General features: G+C 38.2%; 1 pseudogene; it reads right to left on the bottom strand.

The window, feature by feature from the left end:
- Window positions 1-761: 761 nt before the first annotated feature.
- Window positions 762-6,864, bottom strand: LOC110150558 (regulator of nonsense transcripts 3B pseudogene; annotated as a pseudogene).
- Between the last annotated feature and the right edge of the window lie 4,650 nt (window positions 6,865-11,514).

Raw genomic sequence — 11,514 nt, 5'->3', positions numbered from 1 at the left:
GGATATGTTTTTTAAAAAAAATTTTTTACACTAATCTCACGTAATCAAACAAAGAACTAAAGTGAAAGTGAAAGTCACTCAGTCGTGTCCGAATCTTTGCCACCCCATGGATTACACAGCCCATGGAATTCTCCAGGCCAGAATACTGGAGTGGGTAGCAATTCCTAAACTAACCCTAAAACTTTAGGACATAAGATATCGACATGACATGACTATTTCTGCATAAATGAAAATGTGTTATATCCCTCACTGTACTTCTATTACAATTACATGCTTCTTGCTTCTACACTACACAAAGTCAACAGTTATCACCAAAAAAGTCTATAAATAGATCCGAACAAGACTTCACAGTGACTCTGCTCCATTGAAATTTAAGAAAATTCAATCCAGGATTAACAAAACCTTTTGATTTTAAAGCCAGTTCTCATATCTTCTTCTCGTGTCATACTTAAATAAGTCCTCTGGTGACATTTCTTGCCTGCAAACTGCAATGCGTGTCCTCTCCCCATCAGCTTTGTCTGACATTTTAAAGTTAATTTGTAGAAACTGCATAAAAAAATGAAAATTGTGCTTCCTATCTGAACCTGCAATCAGGTTCCTGCTTTGACGCAAAACATACCCCTCTGCAGTGTCCCCCACCAGCACAGCGACCCCCTTTTTCTCTCTCTTTATTCCTTTGCCCCAAAGGCACTTCAGGATTGCTCAATTCCATGCTCTCTGGCTGCCTAGACAGTCAGGACACCTAAGGCCATTTGGACTTGTCACTCCTCGCTTCCTTCTTTTCTGTGGCTAATACCACTTTCCTGCTTTATTTATATGGCTGAATCTCCAGTCCTGCTGCTGGTCTCAGGGGGACAGAGTCGATGTTGGCTTCGAGCTCCTGGCTGGTAAAGCTGCATCACTGGGCGATCCTTGTTTCTTATGCGATTGCTCTTAACCACTTCTTTCTTTTCAGTTTTTTTCTGAGTTGCCTACTGGCTCTGTACCTTCAGGCTTCTTTCCTTTATCCTAAAGTGCTTCTTTCTCCTTCTTCATTTCTTCTTCCTTTCTCTTGCACGCCTTCTCCTTCTCATAGCACTCCCTCTGCATGCAGATCTCTTCTTCCTGCCGCTTCAGCCTCTCTCTCCCACAGTATCAGCTCTTGGTCTCATTCGTAATCCCGCTCCCTCTCCCTGTATTTTCTGCCACTCTCATCTTTAGATCTCTTAGGCTTTTCATCTTTAAATTCACCCTCAGAACTCCTGGGCAGTGTACAACTTTGCCCACTGGCTCTTTCATCACTCAGATTCTCTTTGGCCAATTTCTTGAGCTTTTTTGTCCAATTCTTTTTCATGTCCTTTATCTGGCTTCTTGAGCAGCTTGATCTTTTGGTTCATCCTTTAATTCGCCCTTTACTGGAACTCAGTCTATCTTCTTTAGCTTTTCTATATCTTTCTGGTTTTGTTTCTCTTCTTCTTTCCACTTCCTCCTCTCTCCTTCTCTTTGTCTTTTTCTTTTTATTTCTTACCACCTCCTTTCATCTCTTATCTTCTACTTGTTTTTCAGGAAGCTCAAAAGTGGAGTTGCCTTTTTAGCTATTAGTTCTCTATTTTTTGCTTCTATTTCTTCTAGCAGTGTCTCTGGAGTAGATTTCATTTTCTCATTATCTGTGACATATCTCTCCAAAAATTTTCTATATTCTGGATCAGTATCTTTTTTATTGGTCTTCTTTTTTGCAGCTTTTTGAAAAGGTGCAAAGTCTACAATGGCAGGATATTCCTGACCTTTATTGTCCAAGGACTAACCATCACAACCATCAAAATGAACCCTGAACAAAATAATGTCCTCTTGGCTTTAAAAATTGATGTATGCTCTTGCATACATATGCAGATACCTACTAGTATCTTTAGAAAAAAACTCAAAATAATCTTGCTCAGGCATAGGGTGAAGATGTTCCTGAAGCTACTCCTTGGTCAAAGTGGGTGGTAATCTCCGAATACCACCTTGCTCAATGCCTCTTTCCTCTCCTTGTTCCAATCCTGGTTACCTTCCCCTTTAATGCTGTCTCCTGAAGCCCCACCAGTACTGCCTGTAGCACCATGGTACCTCGGCCTAAACACTGGCTATGCCGGTCACCTACGCCTCCCAGCCCCTGCTGAGAAGTCTTATTTTAAACCATATGCCAGAGGATGCTTCCTCTACTTAAATTAAGATCTGAAAGACTGTATAACTCAATCTTTGAAAATAATTCCATGGAGGCAAAATCCATGGGAAAACCATGTTTTCTAGGTCACTAAAACCTAATGTTCATGTTATACTTGCAGGTGAACTTCTGCAAAATGCAAGCATAGTATTGAAATCAATAAAAATCCAGTGACTGCAGGGCAGCAGAGAGACTCCAGGGTAGATATTCTCTTGTCAGCAGGTTGGGTGAGGAGCTGAAGATGCTGGTGAATTCAGGAATCCCCTTCTTTACAGGAATATCTATCTGACTCTAATCCTAAGACTAAAGCAGGGACTGGGGACTGCCCTGGTGGTCCAGTGACTGATACTCCATGCTTCCAGTGCTTGAGATCTGGGTTCAATTCCCAGTCATGCAACTAAATCTCATATGCCATAGCTAAGACCTGGTGCAGCCAAATAAATACATAAATAAATATTAAAAGAAAAAAAAAACCCAGGGCTGACTTCTATGTTCATTAACATTATTATCCCCTCCCTCTATTCTCCAAGCCAGGCTTCAACAGCACGTGAACCATGAACTTCCAGATGTTCAAGCTTGATTTAGAAAAGACAAAGGAACCAGAGATCAAATTGCCAACATCCATTGGATCATTGAAAAAGCAAGAGAGTTCCAGAAAAACATCTACTTCTGCTTTATTGATTACACCAAAGCTTTTGACTGTGTCGATCACAACAAACTGTGGAAAATTTTACAAGAGATGGGAATACCAGACCAGGTGAACTGCCTCCTGAAAAATTTCTATGCAGGTTAAGATGCAACAGTTAGAACTGGACATGGAGTAACAGACTGATTCCAAATCGGGAAAGGAAAGGGTGCATATTGTCACCCTGCTTTATTTAACTTATATGCAGACTACATTATGTCAAATGCCAGGCTCTATGAAGCATAACTGGAATCAAGATTTCCAGGAGAAATATCAATAACCTCAGATATGCAGATGACACCACCCTTACGGCAGAAAGCAAAGAACTAAAGGGCCTCTTGATGAAAGTGAAAGAAGAGGGTGAAAAGGTTGGCTTAAAACTCAACATTCAGAAAACTGAGGTCATGGCATCCGGTCCCATCACTTCATGGCAAAACGGAGAAATAGTGGAAACAGTGGCAGACTTTATTTTTGGGGGCTCCAAAATCACTGCAGATGGTGACTGCAGCCATGAAATTAAAAGATTCTTGCTCCTTGGAAGAAAAACTATGATCAACCTAGACAGCATATTAAAAGAGCAGAGACATTACTTTACCAACAAGGTCCGTCTAGTCAAGGCTATGGTTTTTCCAGTAGTCATGTGTGGATGTGAGAGTTGAACCATAAAGAAGGCTTAGTGACGAAGAATTGATGCCTTTGAACTGTCTGTTGGAGAAGACTCTTGAGTGTCCCTTAGACAGTAAGGAGATCCAACCAGTCAATCTTAAAGAAAATCCATCCTGAATGTTCATTGGAAAGACTGATGCTAAAGCTGAAGCTCCAGTACTTTGGTCACCTGATGCGAAGAACTGACTCATTGGAAAAGATCCTGATTCTGGGAAAGATTGAAGGCTGGAGGAGAAGCAGACAAGAGAGAATGAGATGGTTGGATGGCATCACTGATTCAATGGACATGAGTTTGAGCAAACTCCAGGAGTTGGTGATGGACAGGAAAGCCTGGCGTGCTGCAGTCCATGGGGTCGCAATGAGTTGGGCACGACTGAGCCACTGAACTGAACTCTATCATCAAACCCTGATGCTAGGAAAGATTAAGAGAAGGGGGAGAAAGGGGAAACAAGATGAGATCATTGGAGTGCACCACCGACTCAATGGACATGAATTTGATCAAATTCTGGGAGATGGTGATGGACAGGGAAGCCTGGTAAGCTGCAGTCATGGAGTCTTAAAGAGTCAGACACAACTTAGTGACTTAACAACTACATTCAAACATTTTGTTCTCAATTAAACAAACATGTAATTTTGAGGGATTATGTATTTTCACATTAGATGTAATCACACATTCTGAAAGTTTGCTTAACTGTCTTGAAATTTTTACCAAAAAGAAAATAGTACACACACCTCCTCTACCTAAAACATGAATTTCTTTGGGCCTTGCATTTTTTCCCTAGTGGGTCCCATGGTCAGGTCTCTGGAGCAGAGACATGGTACACTAACTGTCTAGTTCTGAGGTTCTCACTATTTAAGGTGATATTTTTAAAAGGCAACATAAGCAGTCTCAAAACCTGTTGTTTGGACACATAAACACATGGCCTTGGATCTGTAAGAAACAATGAGGTTGTAACATATTGTGAGGCAAATTGTTGAAGCCAGGAGTCGAAAGAACACAGAGCGTTCCTTTCTTCAGCTGGTTTTCACAAGTTTGTCCATGTCAGCAACTCAGACTCAAGACAGTCAAAACAGAACCCTTGGGTTGACCTCATTCCCTTTAAAACTTGCCACTCTGCTGTGCAGAGATCAACATTTTTTGGTGAGTTTTTTTTAAAAGTTCTGTTTCTGAGCAGCAACAACTCTCAAGGACAGTGTCTCATTATTAAGACAACCTCAGAGAAGAGGGGAGACATAAATGCACCGCCACAATGATTGGTTTGGATTTCTTTCTTTTGTAAGTTTCTTAGAAACATAGTGGCCCTCCCTATAAAGATCTTGAAAGATCTTCTGTCTGGATGCCCTTGGAAAATTGAAAACAAAACAAAGCAACACCAAAAAACAAAGTCTATGCAGCGGATAGCCAGATTTGACTTAAAAAAGTTGCTAATTTTGGACTCACTTCTCTCCATTAGGGCCGTGGAAGAATTATGCACGCAAGGCTGAGGCTTTTCTCTGCTTAAAGAACATCTGCAGTCAATTAGAAATAAGCCTGAGTGTCGTGTTAATTCTGCAGAACCAAACAAAGTCATTTTTGTTTAAACTCTTTCAGTGCTCTGAGAATGAGAGGTTACAGAAGGGGGGAATAAAATAAGCAATAGAACAAAACTGCTGTGTGGCCCTGGAATGGAGCTGATGGGGCAAATAAGACATTACATTTCTTTGAGAATACAGACCTGGAAATTTTTTCCAGGAGAATTCTATTCTGTACTCTCTCTCTCTTGGGGTATGGGAGTGGGGAGTAAGCTTACTCTTTCTTCTAAAAAGGCAATATTTAAAGTAATGGAACATCTTCCAGATTCTCTCAAAATGAATCTGACCAAATAGTTGAAGTGTTTGGCAAGTGAGTAGTAGCATTTCATTTTTAATTTTGAGAAGGGCCAAACAAATCAAAACTATATTTATAGGCCATTGTGTGTGTTTCAAATCACTTTCATAGTTATTAATTGTGATTGGTGCTCAGAGCTCAAATATACTAAAAAACAGCTATTTCTATTGAAACATATCTTGCTGTGAATATCATCATCTGTGTCTACCTCTTGTTAACATCAGTGGTACTGATTCTACTGGAATTTGAGTTTGTCTCTCTAAAGAAATCTGTGGATAACCCCAGAGAGAATTTCCAAACAAGTGCAGTAGAACTACATGTTTTTAAGTTTGATAGTCCCTATATTGAAAAGGGGGATTTTGGTTATTCCTTCAGGCTGATGATTTATTTCTTCTCCATACCTTTTCTTAAGGCTTCCCCGATGGCTCAGCTGGTAAAGAATACACCTGCAATGCTGGAGACCTGGGTTCGATCCCTGAGTTGGGAAGATCCTCTGGAGAAGGGAATGGCTACCCATTCCAGTATTTTTGCCTGGAGAATTCCATGGGCTGTATAGTCCATGGGGTTGCAGAGAGTAGGACACAACTGAGCAACTTTCACTTTCAGCTTTTCTTAAGATTTTCACCTTTTCTTATGGTTAGATCCGATTGTAGATCTGATAAGAGAGGCAGGCAAAGACATTATCTTTGTTAATAGAGTTTTGAGGAATATGATTCAGCATTTAATCTGTAGTGCCCAATAGCTTCACTACAGGTTTCTTCAGGCAGGTGAAAATGTTTAAGTCTTTGTTATTTAATACTTATCAAAACATGAGTGATAGCGAATTGTTTCTAGATACAGACTGAGAGAGTCCCTGGTAGTTCTGTGATAAAGAATCATCTTCATTGCAGGAGATGAGGGTTCAATTCCTGGGTCACAAAGATCCCCTGGAGAAAGTAAATGGCAACCCACTCCAGTATTCTTGCCTGGGAAATCACATGCGTAGTGGAGCCTGGTGGGCTACAGCCCATGGGGTTGCAAAAGAGACTGATCAACTAAACAACAGAAATAGGTTTGATGAACATGCTAAAAATTTATTCTTTTATATATTTTGACTCTGTCTTTATGTCCCTAGGGGTTCAGATGGCAAAGAGTCTGCTCGCAATGCAGGAGACCCAGGTTCGATTCCTGGTTTGGGTCAGATCCCCTGCAGAAGGAAATAGCAACCCACTCCAGTATTCTTGCCTGGAAAATTTCATGGACAGAGGAACCTCGTGGGCCATAGTCCATGGGATCGCAAAGAGTTGGACACGACTGAGCAACTAACACATTTGTATCAAACCAAAGAGCTGGGCATTCAACCACAATATTTGATATTTTTATTGATTTGTACTTAATTGTCCATAACTTTATACCAGTTGTCTGTATTAAGAAGCACTTTTAGAAACAGTCCAATAAAATTACCGCTATACTTACAATAGGCATATTTCTATTACATTATTCAACACTTTATGAGAAGTGATGAGAGAAAAACCTCAGATTTCTACTTTTGGATTATTTTTTCCTCAATTACTGTTTTCTATTTCATCTTCATTCTGAAGTCTTAGGAACACTGTGATTCTTTTATTTATTTATTTATTCTTTTTCTTTTTCATTTATTTTTATTAGTTGGAGGCTAATTACTTTACAATATTGTAGTGGGTTTTGTCATACATTGACATGAATCTTATACTTGATACTAGTTCCCTTTTTACTTAACTTGCTAAAAGCTTTGAGGCAAAATTTGTGGCCTACTTTTTTAACTACAATATCTAATACATATATTTACACTTCTATATGTCTCCAGTTCAGTTCAGTTCAGTCTCTCAGTCATGTCCAACTCTTTGCGGCCGCATGGACTGCAGCACACCAGGCTTCCCTGTCCATCACCAACTCTCAGAGCCTACTCAAACTCATGTCCATTGAGTTGGTGATGCCATCCAAACATCTCATCTTTGTCGTATCCTTCTCCTTCGGCCTTCGATCTTTCCCAGCATCAGGCTCTTTTCTAATGAGTCAGTTCTTCGCATCAGGTGGCCAAAGTATTGGAGTTTCAGCTTCAGCTCAGTCCTTCCAATGAATATTCAGGACTGATTTCCTTTAGGATGGACTGGTTGGATCTCCTTGTAGTCCAAGGGACTCTCAAGAGTCTTCTCCCACACCACAGTTCAAAAGTATCAGTTTTTCAGCGCTCAGCTTTCTTTAGAGTCCAACTTTCACATCCATACGTGACCTCTGGAAAAACCGTAGCCTTGACCAGACGGACCTTTGTTGGCAAAGTAATGTCTCTGCTTTTTAATATGCTATCTAGGTTGGTCATAACTTTCCTTCCAAGGAGTAAGCGTCTTTTAATTTCATGGCTGCAGCCACCATCTGCAGTGATTTTGGAGCCCCCCAAAATAAAGTCTGTCTCTTGTCATTGTTTCCCCATCTATTTGCCATGAAGTGATGGGACTGGATGCCATGATCTTAGTTTTCTGAATGTTGAGTTTTAAGCCAACTGTTTTACTCCCCTCTTTCACTTTCATCTAGAGGCTCTTTGGTTCTATATGTCTAGGAGTTTATTTAAGTGTGGCCCTTATATTCGCTTTACTCTGTCTTTCTCTCTTTCAACTATTTGTTTTTCTCTTTTTTTAATGTTTATTTTTTTAAGCTCTGACAATTCATTCATGATATAAATCAGGTTGTTTATCAGTATGTAAATAAGTAAATCTAAGTTAAGCCCTGCTGTTGAAGTGTTAGTCTATTTAACCTAGACCTTCTCCATGAATGTTTGCTACATAATAACTTTCCTAGAACCTTTAATTTTGGTATAACTTGTATACAATACAGCTTTTTAATTGCATTCAAAAATTTTTTTAAAGTGAAGAAGATGAAGTAAATAGTTTTGAATATGTACAAAGACACTCGCCTAGAACATCTAAAATGATTACATAATTGGCAAAGTGGGCAAAAAAGAATGTAAAAGAAGTTAAGGTTGCTTGACTGAAGGGGGGAAATGACTATAATAAAATTAAAATACAATATTCAAAATAACCATCTTGACAACTGTTTTTATTTTTTTCTTTACCTCTTTAAAAAACAATCCCTAAGGAAAAATAAGAGGAATTAGGCTTAAAAATTTGAGAAGAACACTGAGAAGATGGTCTGTGTGCTTAAAAATATGTATTTTAAAGGATTTTTATTTTATATCAGAGTATAGTTGATTAAGAATGTTGAGTTAGCCTCAGGTATACAGCAAAATGATTCAGTCACATACATGTATCTATTCTTTTTCAAAATCATTTCCCATTTAGGTTATTACAGAATGTTGAACAGAGTTCCCTATGCTATATAGTAGTATCTATTTTAAAGAGAGTAATGTGTATTATGTCAGTCCTAAGCTCTCAATCTATCCCTCCCCACTACCCTTTCCCCTTGTTAATCTTAAATTCATTTTCTTACTTGAGAAATTTATGCAGGAATTTATGTTACCTTCTGTGCTATCTGTGAAGGTTATCTAGGAACTCAAATTAATTAAAATAATGTCTTCCTCCAGAATAAAAAAAATACAAATTTGCAAAAGCAAACATTTTAACACCAAATTAAAATGATTGAGAAAATTTATATTAACCTCATGTTTGTTTTTTTCTCATGTTACCATTGATCATTGAAAGGAAAGTGTATGTTTTGCAACTATTATCACCTATCTATATGGCTTCCCAGGTGGTGCTAGTTGTAAAGAACCCGCCTGCCAATGCAAGAGATACGAGAAAGGGATTCAATTCCTGGATAGATTCCCTGAAGAAGGGCATGGCAACTCACACCAGTGTTCTTGCCTGGAGAATCCCACGTCAGAGGAGCCTGGTGGGCTACGGTCCATAGCACCACAGAGTTAGACACAACTGAAGTAGCTTAGCAGAGCATACGGGTACAAATGAGTCATAAAACTGGAACACAGGGCTAAAGTGTTAAAATGATTCCACTGTCATCAGATATGAAAAGGTAGACCTGTCTCTTGACTATTGGTTGAAATTGATTTTTCTTCTTGGTTTTCAGGAAGATGCATGTAATGGTGATGTAAACTTTAGTCTACATAGAAAGAAAAAAAAATAAAAATGGCTCCATTGTTTAAACAGTGTCTTTAGATTTTAGGATTGAAGTCAAAAGTAGAGGGATATCTTATTATATCTTAAAAAAGGAAGTAAGGGCAGAGATGGGGCTAAAACTCAGAGCCACACCACAAACTCCCTCTGACCCTCTCTTTACTAGACATATTTTCATCTGGCAGTGGGTACAAGATGAGAACTTGAGTGACAACAGTCTACAAAGCCTATGTAGACAATAAGAAAAAGCCATAGGGTTCCACTATTTTGTTAGAACACAAAGAATTATTCTATTGTTCACTAGCAATTCCTTCTGTCTTCCTACTGTCTCACGATAGTTCATTAAATGCTGAAAAGAAAAATCAAAGCAGAGTATCAGACATTTAGCTCTTTTCAAAATCCAGACATGCTGGCCCTATGGCACCTCAACTCCATTTGTATATGAAATAAATGAATTTTTTGATAAAGAAATAATTGTTGTATGAGAAGAGTCATTGCACATCTTAACTCAGAAAGTGACTCTAATAGACAATTATTTAAATTGAAATTTTGCTGGAGACCTAGACACCCACAGTAATCTATCATGTAAATGATTTATCTCATTTTATATCAATCAAAAATTATTGGGTAATATTACCCAGTCGTTGTGTTATGTCCCATTATATTTTTAAAGAAATATTTATATTTCATCACGAATCCATATTAACACAAAGATTTTCCACTGAAGGAGAAGGTTAAGAAAAGTAGGGGGATGAAGTTGGGAGCCAAAGGACATCAAATCTTTCATGTTTTTCCTATGTGGTTTTTTTTTTTTTTTCATGCGTTGCTCTAAATTTGTCATTATTTCCCACATGAGTACTACCTGGGTAAATTATGGCTTACATCACCCTCCACTTGAAATGAAAAGCAGATTGTATTGCATTGTATTGAATTATCCTCCAGTGTTGTATGATATATGATCCATCTTGATGGGAAACTATTGTTATATTATATTTCATAGTTATGATTTCCAAGGTATCAAACTCCTCATTATCTTCCTGTGCTAGCCAGCTATAAATGCCAAACACTCAAGTTTCCAGCATGTGCTTTTTGAAACTTATCATGCTGTGTTCTGTGTATGTTTAGCATTTTATGGTGCCACATAATATAGAAATGTCATAATACTTTGTCAAAAGCCTTAGCTAGGCTATTGACAGTATAGGTTTCATTTAATTCCTGAAGGCAGCAGACATTTTTTTGATATTTCCTCTATAATATAATAAACACCAAATGCAGTGCTTAAAATGAATATTTAAAAAATCAATCAGGCTTGAAATTTAATTTTATATAATTGGCTTGCTGCATGCTAACAAAATTGAATGACATAAAAATTTTGCCTCCCCTACATACTTTTGTATTTTCTATAATCATAAAAGTAGATTCTTTTAAGGTCTTTTCATATCATCTTTTAATTTACTAGGTTAATTTAGCTCTCTCTTAAACAGGTTGAAAAAAGGGTGCATTATCATCCTAGGATAATAATCACACGTGCAATATAATTTTATGTCTGCCACTCTATTCTTGGTTTGCTTCTATAGTAGATCTGAGACAATCAAAGTGTTAAAGAGGTCTTCGGTCTAGATTGAAAGGGCTATGTTTTGTGTGTACGTTTCTGGAATGGACTGAGCTTTAAGAGGATAGACACAAGCTGTCTCTTCAGCTGTCCTAGACCCTTCTGGAATTAGGCATCCCACACTGATTCATCCTCTGACAGAAAGCAGCCATCAGTATGACTCATACCACAGTGAACATTTTCAGTGCCTCTGGGAAAGAACAAGTAGGTCTTAATGGAAACTATCAGAGCAACAACAGCAGCTGGCTTATAAGCAGACAACAGTAGGGAAATATATTTTTTACATACACTCAATATGTCTGGTTGAAAAGTAAATATATATAAATGGAAGAATACACATGTAGAAACCCCAAAGGAGTATGCAGCACATGTTCGTTTCTGATCAGCTTACATTACTAA

Source organism: Odocoileus virginianus, chromosome 27 (assembly GCF_023699985.2).
Source record: "Odocoileus virginianus isolate 20LAN1187 ecotype Illinois chromosome 27, Ovbor_1.2, whole genome shotgun sequence".
NCBI lineage: Eukaryota > Metazoa > Chordata > Mammalia > Artiodactyla > Cervidae > Odocoileus > Odocoileus virginianus.
This window is presented reverse-complemented; position numbering and strand designations above follow the sequence as displayed.